Source organism: Somniosus microcephalus, chromosome 2 (assembly GCF_052327205.1).
Source record: "Somniosus microcephalus isolate GS21.2 chromosome 2, FLI_Smic_1.0, whole genome shotgun sequence".
NCBI lineage: Eukaryota > Metazoa > Chordata > Chondrichthyes > Squaliformes > Somniosidae > Somniosus > Somniosus microcephalus.
This window is the reverse complement of record NC_140988.1, coordinates 53,128,667-53,146,854: the sequence shown is the minus strand read 5'-3', so window position 1 is coordinate 53,146,854 and position 18,188 is coordinate 53,128,667. Positions and strand designations below refer to the sequence as shown.

At 47.2% G+C, this 18,188-nt stretch overlaps 1 protein-coding gene across 2 annotated transcripts in view; it reads left to right on the top strand.

Annotated features, from left to right (window-relative positions):
• fat4 (FAT atypical cadherin 4) overlaps nucleotides 1-18,188 on the top strand; it is a 434,764-nt gene that overhangs the window by 39,630 nt on the left and 376,946 nt on the right. The gene's annotated exons all lie outside the window — the stretch shown is intronic.

Genomic DNA, 18,188 nt, shown 5'->3' with positions numbered 1-18,188 from the left:
TTCTGTTTGTACACAGAACATATCAAGTACTCCAGCACAACACTTTTACAATTTATCAATTTAATTTTTGGTTGTTAGTTGATAGGCAACATGGCTTCAAGCAATAAGCAGTTAGAGGAGGTCCCGCTCCAACCACAGTTCTGAGGTTTACCAGCATCTAGTGCTCTAGTCCATTGGGGTGCCATTTTAGAACAAACACTGGTTTGAGACCAGTACCCTCTTAGAATGATGCAGGGCCAGCAGATAGAACTTATACTGCTGGCTCCACATTGCTCTCTACTCTTGTTGTGAATTACGACAGTTTTGGATGACTCCTAGCAGTGATTTAGCATCCTAACCTGCGTGTCAGTTGCTAATAGAGTTTGCAGACGGAGAGCTTCACTCACAGGTATCCATGCACTCGTTAAATTTAAATGTTTACAAGAAGCTAACAGCAGAAACAGCTCTTTGATAGTGTATAATTTTGATTTTTAAAATGTTCTTAGACTATCCGTTGTGCCACCTTCTATTTGAATTTCATATGTGTTGCAGTTATGCTCAGGTGTGTGACTATCTGTTGGAGCTCGTTTATTACTGCTTGACCAGATTTGATTCACATAACTCTTACAAAATTACATTTTTGTCCATATAAAGATGAAATTGCCTTGTATTGGTGCAAACTGTGCAATATACCTGGTCAATAAGACACTGCTCTAGTTTACTGTAGATTTCCTTGAGTATTTCAATATTTAGAGTTCAATAAGTGCTATATTTTATATATTTTTAACAAGATCGCAGATAATAGAAGACCATTCATGTCATCATAATTCACTATGTAGAAAGACTCTACAGTTCTCCCACCCACATTACTGTATCAAATTTTTGCCTCCATCACTCTATCTGGAAATCCATTCCAAGTGTTGATTACTCTCTGGGTAAAGAAGAACTGTCTAATATCAGTCCTACAATGACCTTTTACTACTTTGAACCTGTGTCCCCTTGTCCTACTCCCACAGTTTAACTTAAATTAATATTCCAGATTAAAATTTTCCACTCCATTTACTATCACATATAGGCCTAGAAATTCAGTCGCGCCACTTCTGGGGCGCTAAAGTCGGGCGGGCGCTAAAGTTAGCGCCCGCCAGAAAGTGTAGGCCACTTCGCCGAAATTCAGTAGATTTGGCCAAGGAGTTTGGGCGAGCGCTGAAACTGGCGTTGCACTCCTATCTTTAGGAGCTAAGCCGGCAGTGCGGACTGATAACGCCGAGGCCGGGCGCAGCGCAGGTGCGGTCATGTTTTGATTGACAGCAGACACCCTGACGCCGGCCAGCTCTTAAAGGGGGAAGGGTCGACTTTGTCTGCTGCCACGCCCTGGATAGTGGAGCCCTGCAGCTAGGCCTGAACACTGCTGGTGGACCCAAATAGCGCCTGAAGCCATGCAGAAGGCCCGTGAACGAGCGCAGCGCTTCTCAGAGCATGCTTTGAGGGTGCTGCTTAAGGCTTTTGAAAAGAGAAGAGAGATCTTGTGCCCGGACAGTGGCAAGAAGGCTCCCAGGAGGCAGTACAGGAGAGCCTGGAGGGAAATCGCCCACAGGGTGTCATCCACCAGCGATGTCCCCAGGAGTGCGGACCAATGCCGCAAGAAGTACAACGACCTCACTCGGATGGTCAGGGTGAGTACCCTTTCCAGTGTCCTCCTCATCCTTGCATGTGCACCTCACATTATGGGCAAAGGGACCTCAAAGGCCTAATGGCCATCCCTCCTCCCGCAGCTATGGCACTGGCATGATCATCAATAGCACTTTCTGCACTTTACACACTGGCCAAGCTATTCGACCATGGGAGGCAGTGCACACAACAACAGGGCACCACACTGGCCATGCTAATCGACCATGGGAGGCAGTGCAGACAACAACAGGGCAACACACTGGCCATGCTAATCGACCATGGGAGGCAGTGCAGACAACAACAGGGCAATACACTGGCCATGCTAATCGACCATGGGAGGCAGTGCAGACAACAACAGGGCAACACACTGTACTTAGAGGCCGTCCTTTCTCTTGCAGGCCAAGCTGGCCAAGAATATGAAGAGCCGGAATGTCACCGGGGGAGGCCGTGGCCAGTTCCAGGAGCTCAGTGACCTGGAGGAGCGCGTGGCTCGACTCATGCGTGGCCGGGTGGTTGGCCCCGTTGCTATTGGAGATGCCGACCCTGTGCTGGGCCCCAATGGTAAGGACATGACCGTTTGGACCTCTCTCGTTCCCCTTGCGCTTCAGATCTACATCCTTTGCCACTGTCCGACCAATGCGCATAATGCCACCACTCATGCCTCCCTCGCTGACGCCCTGTCCTCACTCTAAAGCTACTCTTGTGCCTTCCTGCTTTCAGCTGGTGAGGAGGAGGTCCATGAAGCTGAGAGTGCCAGTCCCTCGGAAGAGGAGGATGACGAGGACCAAGAGGAAGGCGGCACATCGGGGGAACCCTCATCCGCGCCAGGGGATGGCAATGGAGGGGACACGTCTTGCCTGGAGGAGAGCCGGGGGAAGTGTTGCAGGGGGGTGCAGCTCCTGGGCCCAGTGGCGTCCAGGCAGGCGGGAAGGGTCGGGCAGCACGGCTGCCTTCTCCCCAGAGGGGGGAAGTGTTGCAGGGAAGGGCAGTTGCTGGGCCCAGTGGCGTCCAGGCACGCGGGAAGGGTCGGGCAGCTCGGCGGCCTTCTCCCCAGATGGAGAGTCCGCCCTCCAGTCCGGAGACGGTCCTCGCCCAGGAGGTGCGCCTCCTTGATGAAATGTCCGCGGCCTCCGAGCGGCGCCACAACGAGTTCATGGGGGTTGTGGGACAGTTGCCTCAGGCCATTGAGTCCCTGGCTCATAGTGTGGCCGCTTTCGGGGACTCACAGGCCAGGGGTGTCGAGCAACTCGCGGCAGCACAGGCCAGGGGTGTCGACCAACTCGCGGCAGCACAGGACGCGAGTCGCGAGTTCATGAGTGGTGCCGTGCAGACACTGGCTGATCTGATGCGGGCACAGAACAGGGCAGTTCGGGCACTCACTTCTGCCACACTCGCTGTGTCACGGAAGCATCGACAGGGCACCCGCCGCCCTGCTGCAGCACAGCGGTCTGGCCTCCACCAGATTGCTGCGCTTGCTGCAGTGCCAGCCCGGCCGAGTGCCAATGTCTCTGGCGACCAGCGAGCGCCTGGCATCAGCCAGCTTGCCCCCATTGCTGCAGCCGCCACTGCCACTCCCCCAGCCAAGGTGCGACGAGCTGCTGCAGAGACTGATGCTGCCCAGCCACAGCTGCAGCAGTCAGCAGCCGGACCCTCCAGGGCCGGACCTCGTCTAGGCCGACCCCCAAGGGCATCTGCCGTTACGCATTGCGGCCCTCAGGAGCCTTTCCCCAGCCTTCCAACACCCACAGGGCCCAGGTTGAGGCGGAGCAACAGGTCGGGCAGGGGCCGGAGAAGCCTGCACAAGGACTCGCCCTCTCGGCACACCAAGTAGAGGGTGTCGGCAACTGTTTTTTTTATATGGGGGTGTTTGTGTTCTGGAGGGGGGGGGCTTATTTTGGAAAGGCCGAAGATGAAGGCCAATTGGATTGACAAGTTTTGTTATTCCTCCCCAGGTTGTGGGAGTGAGATATGTTTTTCACTGTTTTTTGGGGGTCTTGTCTGTTTTTCTGTTTCATGTGGGAAGGGCCCTGAGTTTGTTAAATAAAGCTTTTTATTTATTCAGCTTGTCCAGGTGTCATGTTTCAAGTGGTTGTTGCGTTAACCGGCTGAGGGCTTGCGGAGCGGCTGCATTCAGGTGCGTTCATTGCCACAAGCCATTCCCTGACAGGGGGCCTAGAAGTGTCGTTCAATAAGCCGCCGGCGGACGGCCCTTGGACCTTGTGGCTCCCTTCTGGGCTGGTACTCCTCCTCCTCCTCCTCCTCATGGTCCTCCTGCTCGTCCTCCTGAGGTGGTGGCCCAACGTGTGGTGGCAGTGCCTGAGTCCTGCGGATAGCCAGGTTGTGCAGCATGCAGCAAACGATGACGAACTGGGAGACTCTATCCGGCGAATACTGTAGAGATCCGCCGGATCGATCCAGGCAGCGGAACCGTTGCTTCAGGACGCCAATCGTTTGCTCTATGATGTTCCTTGTGGCTTGATGGCTTTCGTTGTATGCCTCCTCCGCAGGGGTCCTGGGTGCGCGGAGCGGGGTCATGAGCCATGTGCACAAAGGGTAGCCCTTGTCCCCAATAAGCCATCCCCTTGGTGGAGGCTGTGCCTCGAACATGTCAGCCACAGTAGTCTGGCGCAGGATAAATGCATCGTGGCTGCTTCCTGGAAAGCGGGCATTGACAGCTAGGATGCGCTGCCTGTGGTCACACACCAGCTGTACATTGAGGGAATGGTAGCCCTTCCGGTTGCGGTAATCCTCGGCATTGTCGATAGGTGCCCGCATAGCCACATGCGTGCAGTCAATGGCGCCCTGCACCATGGGGAAGTCGGCGATCCTGGCAAATACGACCGAATGCAGCTCCTGCCTCTCTAGGGTCATGGGGAAGGAGATGAATTGGTGTCTCCTTGCGGAAAGGGCATCGGTGACCTGCCGGATGCAGCGATGCACGGCGAACTGGGAGATGTTCGCTATGTCCCCAGCAGCGGCTTGGAAGGAGCCGCTTGCATAAAAGTTCAGAGCCACCGTGACCTTCACTTCCACCGACAGAGTCGTCCTGCACATCAGCTGTGGACGCAGATCTCTGTGAAGCAGCTGGCAGATCTCTGCAACCACCTCCCTTCTGAAGCGCAGCCTCTTAACACAATGCGCAGCAGTCATGGTGAGATAGGACACCTGCTGCCGGTATTCCCTGAGTGGGTAAGGCCTACGTTGCCGACGCCTGATGGCCCCTCTGCGTCTAGGCATGGCTGGCCCTCTCACACAGCGTCTGCGAGCCCTTCGCACATAATGCTGGAACTGAGGGTTGGAACCCCATGCAGCCCCCATAATAAACTTGCAAACAGTGAAATCACAAAGAGTCAAATTTCCAAGCTCTGGCCAGAAGCCAAAAATACCTCTCCTATGTTGTCCCAAATCAGAAAGGTCTGTTCCTTGGTCTCTGTCCAGAAATCCAAAACACTAAAGTCATTGCAGCAAAATGGCTGGCCTTTATAGTTCAGTGTAAGTGCCCTTTAATTAGCGCTCCCCGAGGCCCGCAGGGCCTCTGCTGCGTTCCACTTCACAGTTCTTAACAGCGCCACGCCCACATTGGGCGGGCGCCACTGAATTTCCGGTTTGGGGCGCACAAACAGCGTTGCACGACGAAATGACGTCATAAGCTGCGCGCGCAGCTGAGCGGGCGCAAACACTTTGCGCCGGCGCTAAATGTCAACTGAAGTTGGGCGTTGGCGCAGACCGGCCTGCGCCCGGGCGCTAAGTGCCTAGCGCTGGAAATCTACCCCTCTTATGGCGTTAACGGCTGGCGAACGCAACTGAATTTCTAGGCCATACTGTTATAAATCTCATCATCAAGAAACTACTTATGAAATAACACTGGATGGCCAGCTGGTGGTGCCATCCAAGGAGTATAAATACTCGAGCGTGGGCCCCAGCTTGCCAGGGACATTTTGTAAGACAAGGAACTAGTGAAGTACAACTAGACCTCCATGTTCTGAAACAAGCTGATTAAAGCCTTGCTTTATGCTCAAACCAAGTGCGTAGTGAGTTTTATTACGTCATATACCTCTATAAGATCACCTCTCAAATGACTCCTTTCTAAGCTAAAAGGCCCCAAACTTTCGAGGCTTTCCTCATAACTCAGATCCTTGACACTAGGGATCATTTTAGTACCTCCAGTGACTGAATGTTTCCCTTGCTTCTTACCAAGCGAAACTGGACACAGTACTCAAGATGCAGGCTAACCAGAGCACTATAAATATTTATCACATCTATTCTACTATTTTTGCTATGTAGTTCAACATCTTATTGGCTTTGTTGATTGGTGCTTTGCATTGGTTGGACATACTGATTATCATGCCATGATCGAGTGGTACTGTCCCTTTAATTCTACACTACACCCTCCACCAGTTTAATTTCAAAACAAAGATTTTCCCTCACCCCTACAATCTCATAATTGGATCGGGAGCCTGACTGATTGGGTATCAACATTTTAAACTATACAATCAGATCATGACACAGCTCCTCAAAGTTAACCTGCTGCAGGGTATGGTGGATTTTTCAGTATGTGCTTCCGTCAGTATTAGAATGTTACTTGTGAGATTCACAGCTCATTGTCTCAGTTTACCAGGCATCAATCTGTCACCTTAATTTAGCCTCACTTTAATTCTGATCTATTCTGTTTGTGGATTTCATTATTTTTGTACAATTATACCATCCACTAAAAAATGTGTTCATAGACAAAATAGAACCCCGCTAGTCAACACTTAAAACTGCAGAGAATACCTGTCTGTGTCCATGATGAAAGAACATTTAAAAATTGCTTTTGTGAAAATACCAGCAAATGCCCCACAGTACTAATTCTAGGACTTAACACTTAACACTTATTATACTGTACATGAAACTAGACAGTCACAGGAAAGGCCAATAGTGGGAAATGTGTGCAGAGTGCATGTTTACTTCGTTGGAAGTGTTATACTGAATTTACCATGAATGTATTTATTTTAAACATAACTTGTACAGATAGTTATACCCAAAATCCAATGCTTGGCTTAAACCAACTAAAACTGTAGTATAAATTAGTACCCAGGGTCACATACTAGCATACAAAACAATGACATAAACTTCCAGTTAGTAATAAGTGCCTGCTGTGTTCTAAATACGATAAAAGGTGGATTGGAGAAGGGATAATTATTTTTTAGGATTATGTGAACCATTCTAAAACTCAGGGTATGTTGAAAGGAAATTGTCAGGATTTCAGGATAGCACCTGGCCTATTATTTTAAGCCAGTCAGTGATGTAATGTTGACAGGATGCATAGCTATGTGACTGAAAACTTGCAGCATATGCTTGTGCACTTCAGTTGCACTCTGGGATGGCAATGCCTATCACTTGCTTGACAGTGCTCTCTTTAACAGAAATCTGTTAAACTCCGGGTGTACATCCGGCACATGGTGGTTCACGGGCCCCCAGCCTAATTTCTATTTGAACAGTTATTTTTTCAGGTTCTAATGTTTCCAGCGCTGTATAAAACAAAGCAGTACATGGGAAAGCAAGATTGGCCATCTTTAAAGAGTGTACATTTCAGAAAGGTTTATCAATATCACAGTTAAACACTGATAAGTATTGGCAACAAACTAATTAGATTTTTTTTACAGGATACATGAAAGATAAACTTAGAGCAGGAATCAGGTGTGTAAGTTACAAGGCGAGCGGCGAACCTCCCTGACCTTGGTGGTTTTAACTCCGGGGCCTTATCTGCAGGCCTCTGATCAGTCGCCTCCCTGAAAGGGGCAGAAAGCGACAGCTGGCAGGTGGGTGGGAGCGTAATTTTGAGCAGCAGGAAGCGACCAGCCAGGACCAAAGGAACAGTCACTAGCACTCAGGTAAGTCGTAGAGAGGGGTGTTTCAGGAGTGTCTCGTGTTCGGGAAGCAGGAGAGCTTAGGGCAGGTGAGGCCTAAACTTACCTTATGGGCCTGGAAAAGCACTCCTGCTCCTCCTGGTCCCACAACAAAAGTAAAAAGTTTTTTTTTTAATTATCTGTTTGGGCCTCTTCTGGACCAACTCTTCCCGCTATCTTCACCTGGCAAGAAAGCCAGAATGGCTTCCCACTCAGCCCACCAGTTAAAGTTGCAGTTGGGCCGACAACACATTCAAGTACTTTGGAGAGGGAAGGAGGTTGAAGGTGGGACAGTAGTTTGCAGGAACACAGGGTCGAGGTTGGGCTTTTTGACGAGTGAGGTGATGATGTTAGTTTTGAAAAGAAGGGGAAACAGTCCCTGAGGAAAAGGAACCATTTATAACGTCAGCTAGTTTGGGGCCTGGACGGAAAACTGGGTGGTCACTGGTTTAATGGGAAGGGTGTTGAGAAGGGAACAGGAGGTAGCTCTCGTGGATGAGAGGGGCTTGAAGATGGAATGAACAGAGATAAAAGGAAAAGTAGAGAAAGATGTTGGTTCAAGGCTAGGCAGGGGGATCCTGGAGGAAGATTTGGCTTGGTGGGCAAGGGGAAGGAGGAATGCAGCAGATATAGCTCAACGGATGGTCTCCGATTTTGTGACAAAGTCGTCCAAGAAGTCTTCGCACTTGTTGCTGGAGGTGAGGGTGGAGGAGGAAGGGGAGATTGGTTTAAGGAGATAGTTGCGAGTGGAGAAAAGAAGCCGGGATTATCTTTGCTCGCCAGGATGATACTGGAGTAGTGGGTAGTTTTGGCAGAGGAGAGTTAGGTCCAATAACAATTGTTGTGGCCTAACCAGATGAATGGCTAAAGCAGTTGTGTGCCAGATACACACAAGTGTACGCCCTTGGACTTGAAGGAATGAAGACAGGGCCATACCGAGGAGCATAATCAGGAGAGACACTGATGGTTTTCTGGGTACAAGGGCATTAAGGGTAGACCAGAAGGAATGGGTGAGCAAATTGATGGCTGCAGAGGTATTGTAGTGACTACCTGTAGTCAGTTGTGATTTTGAAAAAACAGTTATAAGCTATTTTGGGGGGCTGTTTTTTCAGGAAATTTGCAGAGGGATTTGGGCTTGGAAGGGGTAGTGGGAGATGGTTGGTGCAGGATACTGGAAAATGTTTGGCGATGGCTTTGTCAGTTATCAAGACCACAGGAGTAGAGAGGCCATATCCCTTGGACTCTACTCCCATGGTCAATTGTGCAATCCTCAGTATGCTAATAACTATCTTTCAGCAAATATTTACTTACTTCACATGTATACATATATAAAAATTCATTTACCCTTGACATCAGTGGAAACTAAACTGGAAAACGGGCTTGAAGAGGATGGGATCATTTCCTTTTGTAGAATAGCATGAGTTCAGTATAAATTTATCATAATTTGTTTTCCAAGGAATGCAAGTCTCTGGCATCCAATGGTGCAGTCTCAGAAAATCTCCACCATATTTGTAGCCTTTGTTTTCCAGAATCTCCTGCAAGCCGGCAGCAGTATAACTACAAGCAGAACTATCCGCAGGTCCTTGCCCAAGTGACTATTCATCCAGCGAGTGAGCTTTGACAGGCTATTTACCACAGACAACATCAGAGCTGAGCCCGATCTAGTCTTCACTTAATGCACATTACATGTGTTTTCCAGCAGGGGACATTGAATAGGGACAAGAAGCAAGAGCTCCTCTCGAGCACTGTATCATTTGACTGGATTTTGTAAATGGGAGCGGGACTGCTGATTGTCGGGTTTCAGTCCCACCCCCAGCGACGTCTGGCCAACCCACGCTATTTTCCGTTGATTGACATTGTTAAGCTCGCTCTGTGGGCTTACCGGCCAATTAAGGGAAAGCCGGTGACAGATGAATTGTCAGCGTTTGACAGCTTTGGAAATCTCTGTTCTAAGGTGAGCCCCTGCACTGAAGATTCACCAAAACCTCTCTCCTCAGCAGAAAGCAGATGGCTGCTGCATCTGAGAATGCAGCAACTATTCTGTCATCTCTGCCATTGAGATGAGGCACCTCCGGATCCCCAAGGGTTGAAGCCTACAGGAAGAAGCAAAGGTAAGGAAACTTTTTCCAACACTTTACACTCACCTCTCATACTTACCTCTCCACACTTGCACCCATCACTCACCTCCACAGCGGACTTTTCGATCCCTCTCACCCCCGCAGACCTACTGCTCGCCTCGCTGAGCCTGGTGAGGTTCGCAGCCGTCGGGAAGCCCGCACTTGCAGGGTAAAATGGGGATAAGCCTCTTAACTGCCTGTTAACTACCTGTTAACAGGCAGTTAATTGTCTGTAATCCCCTTCCTGCCTCGAGGAGATGGGTCCCTGCGCGAGTCGGGGACCCGTCTCCCAGGAAGATGGCACGGAGGCAGGTTGGGAGCTGGTTCGGTACTCACTCCCAGTTTCTGCCATTTTCCTGGCAGCCCCACCTCCATACCCACCTCCCCATGGCTGGGAAAATTCCCCCCATTGAGACTGTGTTATATGTGATTAGAACAAATGAAGGACAGAGACACAATGAGTTGCAAGTCCACATGTATGTTTACTAGGCCAGAGTGAACTGAGCATGCTCATACACAACCGTGTGAAATACCATGTGACAAACCATGTGATAATACATTACACTGCTTTCCCCTTAAAAAAAATGTACATATTCCCCTCTCAAATACAACAAAACTGTGGTCCCACCTTTCCCAACATTATATGTACCACATAACAAAAACTCCTGGCTTTTTTTCTTTTAAATGAACTACAAATCCAGTTTAATAATAGGTTTGCAAAGCCTTCCTAATCTCCTTACAAAAGGCTTTGGTGTTGAACCAATTTTCGGGCTGTTTTGTTTTGGTTCTTTTCAGTACTGAGTCCTTTTGAGTCTCATTTGCAATCACAGTTGCATTCTCGGGAAAGTCTTTGTCAACTGCACCTCAGGTGAAAATCGCACCTTCACTCCCAACACGAGTCTTCATATAGCAACCTGGACAAGGCATCTGCGATTGTGTTTTGCTTTGAAGTGCGATATTCAATCGTGTAGTCATATTGACCCAGATATTCCGATCGCAGGCGGAGGACTGCGATCTGGAAAAATCTGGGCTCTTATCTGAGGGCTCCCGGGAGGTGCACAATTCCAATGCTGGGCCCCTCCAAACTGCCGCTGTGCAGGGCCCACGTATCCCAGAGGCGCAGGTAGTTCGCAGCATCCCTGGGATCACGTGGGCCATGGAGAGCCAATCAGAGAAGGGAATCCCTTCATACATTTGACAGGAAGATCTGTCAAATATATGAATGGAGATCACCCCCAATCACATTTTTTAAATGACTTGAAAGTACAAATAAATTAACTATTTTAAACAAAACTTTAATTTTTTTTTTTAAATAATTAAAGTTTTTTACAGGTCTAAAAATAAACTTACCTTTTTTTAAAGTATTTTTAAATGATAAATCAGTGTAAAAAAATGTTTTTATAAAACTTTTTTCAACTCTTATCCTGGTAAAAGCAGGCCTTACGCCTGCTTTTACCAGGCGCAAGAATTGTAAGGGTTTTCTGCGGGCGGAGGGTCTCCAAAAAACGGAACTGTCCGCCCGCTGAGGCCCTTCTCCAGGGCAGCCGGAGGATCTGTCGAGAGCTTTCTTGACAGTTCGGAAATGCCAGTTTCCAGCGCATGCGTATTTGATTATACTTACTCTCATATGTGTCCTTACACATGATTAAGCAGTCCACCGCTGTGTCGATACACATATCAATATATTGATCATTGATCAAAAGTTTTGTACGGAAGTCTTTCTCACAACTGCTAGCATTGCCACTAGTGTCATAGATTATGTAGATACCGAGTTCTTCAACATCAGGTGTGTTCACTTCAATACTGTGAATTCCTCCCTTTTGTTGTCACTGCCACTAGAATGGTTCTTACTTCCTGCTTTCGATCTAGCTCTGCAAGCTGTTGATATACGGCCTTGCTTCTGGCAATGAAAACACTTTGCATTTCTGTATTGGCAGGACTGTGGTGAGTGATTTCCATTGCAGTGATAACAATTCACTGAACTGCTCTCCCCGACATGCTTTTGACTCGGTCTCACAACGTTAGGTTTGGCGGTGGCTTTGTGACTGTAGCCCTCAGCTGCACTAGTCACTTGAGTTGGTTGGAGCTCCCTTGCATCCTTAGATGCCATTTCCATAGATAGGGCAATTTTGCGTGCTATGTCAAACGTTAGGTTCGGAGTGTTCAGTAACTTGGACTGTGTGAGCTCATCAACCAGTCCACACACAAACTTATCTCACAACACACAATCCAACAATGTGCCGAAGTTACAATGCAAAGACAGGTTTTTAAGAGCTGCAATGTACTCACTGATGGTTTCACTTTATTTTTGGTTTCTGGTACCAAACTTATAGCTATTTCTACCGGCTTTCGGTCGAAATGGTCCTCGAGTTTCTCAACAATGTCTTCAAACGACATATGCTTCACTTTCCCTGGCGCAAGTAGGTTTGTCAACGTTCCGTAGACACCTGGCCCGATCTCCATTAGGATTTTTTTTTTTCTGTTCACGAATTACTTTATTTTGAGCTTGAACATTCTCATCTGCACCTTCGGTCTCAATAATGTTATTGGCCCTAAAAAACATCTCCATCCGCTTGATGTAAGACTGAATGGTTCGCGAGCTCAGTCATACATGCCGAGGCTTCTGATGAATCCCGTAGGTGTGACCATTATTGTCCCGATCCCATTGAACAGTGACTCAGCACACTACCTGTTTACCTTAAACTTTTCCACTCGAAGGTTGAACACTGTATCCTTCCATGATCCCAAAAATGGCTTTGGGATCCCATCCTCGTCGCCAAAAATATAATATATGCTGGTAGAACAAATGAAGGACAGAGACACGATGGGCAGGATTTTCATTGGGCCATGGAGGCGGGATTGGAGGCGTGTGGGGGGTTAAAATCCCAAAATCAGTGGGCACGAATCCATCCCACCCTCAACCCACCTCCATACCAGTTTCAAAGGAGGTGGATACCCGACCTGCACTGGGACCCGCCTCCCCGAGGCGGGAAGGGGATTAGTGCCAATTAACTGCCTGTTAACAGGTAGTTAACAGGCAGTTTTTAGCCTCATCCCTATTTTCATTGGTGAAATGTGGGATTCCCGACGGCTCCAAACCACGCCAAGTTAGCGAGGCGGGCCGTCGGGATGAAGGGCTTGGAGGGGTCGAGATGTCCGGTGTTCAGGTGAGTGATGGGTGCATAAGTGCAAAGGTAAGTGTGTTTGGTGTGTGTAAAGTGTTTAAAGAAGTTTTACTTCCATGTACTTACCTTTACAGCCTTCCTTCCTTCAGGTCTCAGGAGTCCCTCATCTCACCGGCACAGAAAGCAGAATGGCTGCGAGCTGTCAAAAGTTCCAGCATTCAGCTTTCTGTTCTGGGTCGATCTCTAAATCATCCTGAGAGGAAGGAATTAACCTGGAGTACAGATTGTCAGTGTTTGACAGCTCCCGACAATGGAAAAACGTGCGGAGCATGGACACGATTTCTTGATATGTGCCAAGGCTCTGTGCAGTAGCATAGATTTGGAAATTCGGCCCTTAAGTGTTATGTCCTCATCACCTCACTGGTGAGACCAGCTAAGGCTGGAGGAATTGAAACTGGAAGTACTGCTGCAGCATCACATGATGTAATTATTCACAGAGGAGCCCTGTGCTGTCCTTTTTTTTTAACACTGACAATTAACCTAACAGATTGTGACAATCTCATCCATTTAGATCTAGAAATAATGGTACTAATACACAAAAACAGTGTGGGCAGACGTAGGCCTGTTCCCTCAATCCGCTTAGTTCTGAATCTAAGCTACACTGGAAACAGTGAGATCATTGATGTGGGTGTCATTGCTGGGTCGCTATCTCATGTTGCCTGTCAACTAAAATGGACATTGACGGAAACCTGGAAGATACCTGGCCAGCAGAGGCATGAAAACTAGGAAGGATCTTGAAACATTGTGGTAAATTGAGGAAATGCCCTTCATTGGAATAATCTGAGGAAGGATATTCTTGCCTTGGAGGGAGTGCAGCGACGATTCACCAGACTGATATCTGGGATGGCAGGAATGACGTATGAGGAGAGATTGGGTCGATTGGGCTTATACTCGCTGGAGTTTAGAAGAATGAGAGGGGATCTCATTGAAACTTATAAAATTCTAACAGGACTGGACAGACTGGATGCAGGAAGGATGTTCCCGATGGCCGAGGAGTTCAGAACCAGGGTTCACAGTCTAAGGATAAGGGGTAAGCCATTTAGGACAGAGATGAGGAGGAATTTCTTCACCCAGAGAGTGGTGAACCTGTGGAATTCTCTACCATAGAAGGCAGTGGAGGCCAATTCATTAAATATATTCAAGGAGGAGTTGGATATATTTCTTAAGGCTAAAGGGATCAAGGGATATGGGGAGAAGGCAGGGACAGGGTACTGAATCTGGATGATCAGCCATGATCACATTGAATGGCGGAGCAGGCTCGAGGGGCCGAATGGCCTACTCCTGCTCCTATCTTCTATGTTTCCATGTTTCTATAAAGCATTCAGCATCCATTTTCTGAGTTTGGACTCTATGCTGTCATCAGCTTGGTAGCCATAGATGCCCATTTTTTAGATTGGCTACTGCGCCAATGCACGACATCGAGCATGGCTATTCACTCTTTCTAGCCACAAATGCCATTTGTATTGATGAACTGGCCATCAAATTCTGTTTCTATTTCTTTGCCTTTATACCCATTAAATTAACTGCCACACTACTGAAAATCTAAATGGAACAAGCTTTGGGCGCTGAACTCAGATTCTAACATTCGGTTTCTATGAAAGTAACGCTTACCCATTTATTCAAATACAGAGTTTTCTTTTGAGACTGCATCATTAGCTGGTCACCCACGTAACATCCAAAGTATCCCACAAATGAATATGAATTCCAGGTGTCCCTTTGCTTATGTAAACAACTAACATACTTACCAACTGTAACTCAGTTACTCCCGAAACTCAGCAAAACCAGTGAGATGGTTTCTCTCACTTTAGCAGAACCGAGCTATACACAAGACAGATAGGAGGTCTACATAGTCATACATAGGTGTTGGAGATTGCCAGTTCTTTGGCAGGCAGAGATCAGTGCTTTACGTATCAGAGGTCTGCACAATAGCCTGGCAACCAAACATACTGCACATCATTATTGATATTCCAAATGGGATATAAAAAACAATTTGTGGAACGTTATTTGGTCCCAGTACTCACCATTAGGAATATTAGTTTTTCAAGAGCATTGTAAATGTGCTTAGCAGATTTATGTTGGCTTTTAGCTCTGAAAATTTTAAGAGGCTGAGAACTGGCTGCCTGCTGAGAGACTGAAGCAGTGTGTAGGGTTTCTTGTGGTTTGGAAACTAATGAGTTGAGTGCCTTGCTTCTTTCCAAAGAACTTCCAAGCCCAATTAATCAGTCATTTTATTTTTTAAAGCTGAAATCCCATTAGCCCCTCATTTTTAAAAAAGGGCTATTATCACCTAAATAAGGTGTTTTTGGTCAGGCTTAGGTACTAGAACAAATGCTATGCCACTTTGTTGGCCAGAATGATAAATTTATGCTCCAGGAAGCACGATAGGGCAAATATTGTGAGGTTTTGCTGTTGGCTTAGAGCCTTGCTAGATGTGAGCCTGGAACGAAGGGGGTGATTTTGCCAATGGGGGCGCGTTGGAGGCAGGACTGCTGCTTGGAGGGTTTTAGTCCCGCCTCCATCGACTTGTGGCCAATCCACGCTATTTCCCCTTGATTGACCTTGTTAAACCCGCCCAGCGGGCTTAGCAGGCCAATTAAGGGAAAGTTGGAGACAGAGAATGTCAGTGTATGACGTTTCATCTATCAAAATTTTTTTGTCAACAACTTGCATTTATAAAGCACCTTTAATGTAGAAAAATGTCCCAAGATGCTTCACAGAAGTGCAATCAAGCAAAAAGGGACACCAAGCCAAAAAAGGAAATAATAGGAGGGGTGACTAAAAACTTGGTCAAAGAGGTGGATTTTAAGAAGTGTCTTAAAGGAGGAATGGGAGGTTGAGAGGCAGGGAGATTTAGGGAGGGAATTCCAGAGTGTAGGGCCTAAACAGCTGCCAGTGGTGGGGTGCAGTGAGTGGAGAATGCACAAGAGGCCAGAATCGGAGTAAAGTAGAGATCGCGGACGTTTTTACAGTTGGAGGAGGTTGCAGAGATAGGGTGGGGAGAAGCCAGGAAGTGCTTTAAACGCAATGATGAAAATTTTAATTCTGAGGTGTTGGGGGATCAGAAGCCAATGTAGATCGACGAGCACAGTGGTGATGGATGAGCGAGACCTGTAGGGCCAGTAGCGTTTGGATGAGAAGAAGCTTACGGAGTTGCAGGAAGGAAGACTGGCCAGGAGAGCATTAAAATAGTTGAATCTGGAGGTGACAAAGATATGGATGAGCGTTTCAGCAGTAGATGGGCTGAGGGTGGGTGGAGACAGGCAGTATTATGGAGATGGAAGTAGACTGCCTTTTCTAATGGAGAGGATCTGGGATTGGAAGCTCAACTCGGGCTTAAATAGGATGCCAATATTGCAAAAAGTCTGGTCCCACCTGAGACAGTGGTCTGGCAGGGGAATGGAATCAGAGGCTAGGGCAAGGAGTTTGTGATGAGGCCAAAGCTGATGGCCTCAGTCCTCCCAATGTTAAACTGGAAGAAAATGTGGCTCATTCAGGACCATGTTGGACAAGCAGTTTGATAATATAGAGTCAATGGAGGGGTAGAGAGAGGGGATGGAGAGGTAGAGCTTGCTGTCATCAGTATACATGTGCATCCTGCTTCCATGTCTTTGGATGATGTCGCCAAGGGGCAGCATGTAGATTAGGAAGAGGAGAGACCATTGGATAAATCCTTGAGGGACTCCAGAAGTAACGGTGTGGGGGCAGGAAGAGAAGTCATTGCTGGAGATGCTCTGATTATGATTAAATAGGTAAGAGTGGCACCAAGTGTTGGCAGTGCCACCGAGCTAGACATGGAGGAGAGGTGATGGACAAGGATGATGTGGTCAGCCATGTCAGAGGCTGCAAAAGTTGCTGCTTAAAAATATAGAAAAAACAACAAGCAGGAAAAAGAAAGTTTTGCTTCTCTTTCTCTATCCATTGTGCAAGACCGACACCAGCACAGAGTTTGGGCCAGCACTCTGGAATCTATGTCCGACACTTGACTCTATGCACAGGCAAACAATTCTACTTTCTGTTTGAATACACATCAAGATTTGCCAGGTAGCACATTATTTTGTGATGAATGTGCAGGAAGCAGTAACAGTTTTAATGTAATACAGTGTGCTATCACAAAAGGTAGTTATGGGAATCTTAGAGGAAATTTGAAATGACAAGCACGGGGAGTGTGGGGGTTGAAAGATCCTGGGAGCAGGCTTCTCAATTGCCAGATTTCGCTGATGGGGCTGCACTGCTAATATTTGAGGTTCCCAATAGCAGGAGCAACATCTTCATTTTAGGCAAGTTAAAAACAGGCACATTTTGAATCTCCCTTTCTGCACTTTCATGGTCTGTTTACTTAAAGGTTTGTGTTGAATTGTTTTCAGAGTGACAGATTTTCTTTGTGTTTTTTGCAACTAGGGTGCAAAAGTATAGAGCTGTTGAGACTACAGAATACTGTCTGTGCCCTTAACTATTCAAAGCCTCACACATTTATATATTTCTAGTCCTCGGCAGATTCCACTGGCTCCTTGTACTGTACTGATTTGAATGTATTTCAAAATCTTCAACCTTACTGTCAAATACTTTCACAGTCTCACCCCTCCTGCACAGTGTCTATTTTTCCTTCTTTGTTCGGAGTAGTGCTCAGAACACTACATTAATCCATGTTTTCATTAATAATAACATATTATTGGCTGCAAGCTTTGGCACTTCTGCTTGAAGACTTGTGCAAAAAATAATTGAAAAAAATCCCCTCTTTGTTGGGACGATAAATCTGATGTTTACTGGTGAAAGCTTTTATTTGAATTCATGTAGAATCAGAAGGGAATGCAAAACTTTTGGGTCTGCACAGTTTTGAGCATTTTAACAAGCTTCCTATTGATTATAGGGTTCTTTCTTTTAAAGTACCTTTCTCAATCTCCTCTTCAACCCAGACGGAGCTTTTATCGTCGCAGGGGACTTCAATCACATAAACCTAAAATCTGTACTCCCGAAATTCCACCAGAATGTTTCCTGCCCCACAAGAGGGGAGAACACACTGGATCAAGTCTGCACGAGCATTGTAGATGCTTATAAGGCCATTCCCTGCCCCCACCTTGGGAAGTTTGACCACCTCTCCCTGTTTCTAGCCCCGGCATACAAACCGCTCATCAAAAGAGTGAAATCATCAGTGAGATCAGTGAAAGTATGGCCAGAGGGGCAGTCTCGGAGCTTCAGGATTGCTTTGAACGCACTGATTGGAGCATGTTTGCCCATAATGACATCGAGGAATACGCATCCACAGTGCTATTCTACATTAACAGTTGCGTCGAGGTCGTCACGACCCATAAAAATATCAGGACATACCCCAACCAGAAACCCTGGATGAACGG